Source organism: Parasteatoda tepidariorum, chromosome 6, assembly GCF_043381705.1.
Source record: "Parasteatoda tepidariorum isolate YZ-2023 chromosome 6, CAS_Ptep_4.0, whole genome shotgun sequence".
Lineage (NCBI taxonomy): Eukaryota > Metazoa > Arthropoda > Arachnida > Araneae > Theridiidae > Parasteatoda > Parasteatoda tepidariorum.
In genome coordinates, this window is record NC_092209.1 from 81299348 (window position 1) to 81305198 (window position 5851).

The following is a 5851-nucleotide window of genomic DNA, read 5'->3' on the forward strand; positions in this document are numbered from 1 at the left end:
AATCGTCGTCTCAGACTTCTTACTTTATTTCAGAAGAAAAAAGCTAGCAGTACAGAAACGTTTTTGGGTGCACGAAATGGTACTTACGTATTAACGCGACCGCAGCTTTGGCGGTTTCTAAGTGCCGCCAATCTACACCTAAAATTTTTGTGACAAATCATGAAATAAAACACTTTATTTAAAATCTAAAAATTCAAAACATTTTATTTAAAAACAAAGTAGTCAATCGGATTTCGGTGGAAAATGGGCCGATATAGAGTTTAACATATATTCAAAACAGTCTCTTTTCTTTCATCAGATGCTGTCGCCATATCGTCGCTTTGAAACTAAACAGTGGTAACTCAAAAAAATCGAAATATGGAATATTTAGGTCATTTTGTGTAAAAAAATCACCCTTTTAGAGAAACAACGTGTTATCTTCATAGTTCCATAAAATTAATTTAGAGAGCAGATAAATCGTTATCGCATTGGCGCGATTCGCCATCTTGGTTTTAGGGAATAGTGTAGCAGTGTGCCAGTTGCAGCAAAACCTTGAAGAAGCTTTGAAACTTAACCGTGGTAACTCAAAAAAGCAAGTTTTTCAGGAGAGCGATTTTTTCCTACACTGTTGTATGTCAAAATTTTAAAGGTAATATGTAATATTCGGGAGGATATTTTGAAGAACATCGTTGTATTTTGAAATAACTCTCCACTTTTAATAAAAGGTTTAGAGAAAAGTGTTGCAACTCAAAGTACCTTAACTTACTTCGAAATTACCACAAAATTAGAAATGCCTCCAGGAATCAGGCCTGGTTCATTGAAAAAGGTAAAGAAACAGGGGTTTTTTGATGTAAACTATTTTGATTTAGTCGCTATAGCTTTGAGTCAACCTGCGATGGAAGTTCCTGAAAAGTTAGAAATCGCTCTCTTAAGAAACTTGCTTTTTCGAGTTACCATAAATTAGTTTAAAAGCGACGAAATATCCAAAGAAAATCTTATTAGTTAGTATTGTTTTATTTTATTCCTATTTTGGCGACTTGAGATTGAAAGATTTTTGAAAAAAATGGAAGTAAAATGAGACAGTTTAACGAAAAATGTGATGTCGTGGTTTTTTCAATAACTTAAAGAACGCAAAACGTGGTTTTTATATAAGATGCAGTTGTTCAATGATTTCGACCAACATCTGAGATGTCGTTGATTTATTTTGTGTTAGTATTGAATCACTTTGTAAGGATGATCCAAATTCAAACATGCTTACTGGAGAATGGGCTTTTGCTAAAGCGTCAGCAGAAACAAATCCAAATGGTAACATAGCTTCGGAAGTTGTAGCAGAATGTAAATATTAGCACTTTTTCATGAAGTCGATTACATATTAAGTAAATTAAAATAAATGTAAGCACTAGTGGAAAGTACTAACGCAAAATAAAATGGTAAAAGAGTGTGCTGTATAAAGACGATTCTCGTTGTAAGTACGAAACAGCTGAATTATATTTTAAAAAATGGCTGTGAAATAACTGTTGAAATGAGAGAAAAAATTTAAATTTGAAAATCAGTAAATTGATACCAAAGAAATTTTCAACCTAGGTTAGAAAATAGCGAAAAGGCAATTAAATAATAATGTATGTTAGGGATTATAAAATCAATAATCTACGGTAACTGCTGGCACTAATGCAGACTGGTACTAAATTTATAAACTGAATCCCAAGAACTGTTCACCTTAGGTAAGAAAATAGTTAAAAGTCAATTGAAAAATGTTTATCAGGGGATCATAAAATCAGTAACTACTGGTACTAATGAAAATAATCTTTTGAGAAACATTAGTGAAAGCGAAATTGTCGACAATTTTATCAATCTTCTTCTAATTATGTTTGTCTCAAAAAGTTAATTTCGGTCATTAACCCATCACAATTTTCGATTTTGCAATCGGGAAACCACATATTAAATTGCAAATGTTACATTTGAAGCGATGCGTCTAAAATACGCTAATTTACGAACTCCGGAAATATAATTATCTCTCTATATATAATTGTTCCAAATAGACAGGCAATTTTATTTTTTGACATTCAAAATATGTGTCTACTTTCATCCTTAAAATATGAATTTGACTAAAATATGACTTTGATGAAAACATTTTAGAGCAATACTTTTGCCTTCCGTTAAATTTTTTACGGTAGAAGAATTTTATCGAAAAAATACAGAATTATAATAGAAGAAATAAAATTTGGTCACCTTAAGCAGAAATAGTTGTCTATAATTTATAGTGACACTTATTAACTAAAACCATTGGATACTTGCAAATTAAACAAAAAGGTAAAAAAATCATTATATTTCATTATGATTGCTACTTCCGACGTTTAGTTTATGTTTACAGCTTCCCATATATTAATTATAATTATTAAACTATTGTATTTTAGAAAAAACCAAACAAACGCATAACTAGTTTAATTTGAAAAATAGTTATATGCATTGTAAAGAAAGAATATTATTTATTTTTGAATATCATTAAACCGTTAACTGACTTTGTTTTGTTTTTCTTTTATATTTTAAGAAATAAATATTTAATAAAACACTTTGGCTTACAATTTATAGTTACCTTTCTTCATCCTCGATCAGCAAATTCTTTTATTTCATCCGTCTTTAACAAATTTCACTAAACTTCAAAGAATAACCTTCACACACGATATCCAATCTCAAAATGAACTCAATAATGATTTTAACTTTTTTTAAAAATAATTTTGCAACAATGAATACTTTTATAGCTAATAATATTTCTCACTTTTGACTGTAATTGTTGAACTGGGTCTTCTAGCTTTGTTGCAACAATGGTGTACACTCAAAAAAAAAATGAAAAACCAACTCAATATCCATTGTTAGATAGGAAATTTATTTAATTTTTCTGATACGCATCACAATTTAAAAAGCTATTTAAGTCGACACAATTAGTACTTTATTAAAGTTTTTCGCAAAATCCACCCCAAACAGATAATTCTAAAATCCCTGTAAAAATGTATACAAAAATTCCAAATTAACGCAGCTAATGCTGTGTAAAATTTGAAATAAGACAATCGTTTTTTTTATTTCCTAATGGTTAATTGGAGTTATTCTTTTGTTTTACTTTAGGTATGTTTTTTAAAATAGATATCTAAACTATAATAAATTTTTCAAAAACTTGGAATTTTTCAAAATTGGAGGGATCGAAACGTTTTAACTAGTTTATAAGTATCAATTTTTTTTTCTTAATTAAAGGAAATAAATACAGTTAATGCAACTTCCGAGTTAAAGTTCTACAATTAAAGGGATGTTAAAATATTTTAAATTTCTCAAAGTCTCGTGTTTATATTTGCCTTTAAGCCTCAGTTTTCACCGGCAATCAAGCATGTTTGCATTGCATGCATAGTACTTGCATAAACATCGATAGAATTTTATGAAACTTTTGAATATTTTATTTATCCGCTAATAAAGAAGTATAAATCTAAAGCTTTACTCCTTTTACATCCGTCTTTAAGCTATTTTCTTCATAACACAGGATATTTTTTTCACATCATTATCATTTTTTCTTTTGTAGAACACGTTTTCCTGAATGAATTTTATCAGTTTTACATCTCAGGACAACCGCAATAATAATCCATATGTACTGTAACAGATGATTAAGACCAGAGATAGAGTTTAAGTACCGTAACCATAGTAACCATCATGAATCGTGACAAATGATAAAGACAGTACATCATCTGCCAAATAGAAACCAAAAATTTTAAATACTTTGTAATTATTATTAACCTCCTAAATTTCAACAAAGCAATTCAGAGGCGCTTGAAATTCTCCACTTGAATAAACGAAGAAAATTCTATTTTTTAGATGGCTTCAAATAACTAAAAAGATTCGTTCGTGTCCATGTAATTTATACTTATTACGACTACTGGAGACTGAGAGATTAAAATAAAATGGAAGTGAACTTAGATACTGTAATGAAAAAAATATGATGAATGGTTTGGCTTTAAGACAGGACTGTTCATGACTCCATCAGGGCTAAATTTTCAAAGAGATAAAAACTAAGAGGGTATAAAATACAAATGAGTCTTGCACCAAATACTGGAACAGTTCAGGTTTTATTTACATTTATTATTTTTGATATCAAGTAATTTCGAAATTTTCAAAAGGATAAAGACGAAACGTCACTTGCAAACTTTGAACGTCCAAGGAAAATGGCATTTGAAGATGGATGTTTAATTTACTTCTAAAACTTAGTACCGTAGGACATTTTAAATATATTGACCGGTTAATCTCCTAAAGATGCCAGAAAATGGCATTTGAAGGTGGGTGTTTAATTTGCCTTTAAAACTTAGTACCGTAGGACAATTTAAATATATTGACCGGAGAATCTCCTAAAGATGCCAGAAAATGGCACTTGAAGATGGGTGTTTAATTTGCCTTTAAAACTTAGTACCGTAGGACATTTTAAATATATTGACCGGAGAATCTCCTAAAGATGCCAGAAAATGACACTTTGAAGATGGGTGTTTAATTTGCCTTTAAAACTTAGTACCGTAGGACAGTTTGAAAATATTGACCGGTTAATCTCCTAAAGATGCCAGAAAATGGCATTTGAAGGTGGGTGTTTAATTTGCCTTTAAAACTTAGTACCGTAGGACATTTTGAAAATATTGACCGGAGAATCTCCTAAAGATGCCAGAAAATGGCACTTGAAGATGGATGTTTAATTTGATTCTGAAACTTAGTACCGTAGGACATTTTAAATATATTGACCGGAGAATCTCCTAAAGATACCAGAAAATGGAACTTGAAGATGGGTGTTTAATTTGCCTTTAAAACTTAGTACCGTAGGACATTTTGAAAATATTGACCGGAAAATATTGACCAGTTAAAACAATATTTAAAACTGGTTAGGGGAGTTCAATGGAAAGTTTCCAAATAAGAATTTTATCACTTAACAAAGGCTCATTTAACAAAAGATTTTAGCAAACTCATCGCCGAAATAATGCTCTAAAAACGGTATAATGAACAGTGGGCCAGCATCCAAGGTTTCGTGGCCAAAGTTAGTATTTCGATAAAATTTGTTTCAAAATTTGGTGCTTTTTATTTAGGGTTTTCATGTGCAGGTAAGTTGAATTCATAGTTGAAATTTTGAAATACAAAAAAACAAGACGACGGCTGAAATATGGCGAGCAAAAAAAAAATATATATATATATATATATATATATAAACTCAGTGGCACGACAGCCCATGGAGAGCCAAGGCCTACAATGTCCATCTCTGTTTTCTTGACCTTGGGCTCTGGAGTGCAGGAGCAGGTGTTCCGGTTTGGTGGTCAGCCGAATGCAGAACCCCCAGTGTTTAGTTCCCAAGCATTTATCTACCCACAGTATACTCACTTGGTACTCATTTATCTACCCACTGAAGGGATGAAAGGCTGAGTCGACCTCGCCCGGCCCAAGGATCGAACCCAGGACCTGTAGCAAAGCGCTACCATTCAGCCACCGGGCGTCATATTATATATATTAGTTTGAAGTGAAAATTTGTTTTAGTTTTTTAAGGANAATATAATAATTAAAAATGAAAAGCAAATTATATTTCCGAAGTAATATTACAAAATAACGCGACTTAATTACAAAATAACGCAAAAACATGAAGAAAAAAAACCTAATTTTTGTTTTTCGGTATATTTAGTCCACCTTTTCAACACGGGCAAAATGGGACAAGTTTTTTCGAAAAAAGAAACATCAAAGAAGACAACAACAAAAAAAAGTTCAGCTAATTACATCGTGGAACTTTTTGGAGATAAGTTCCGAAAGTGATTCAAACATTGTAAAATGTCAAATGATAAGATATAGTAAACTATAAGTTTGCCAAGAG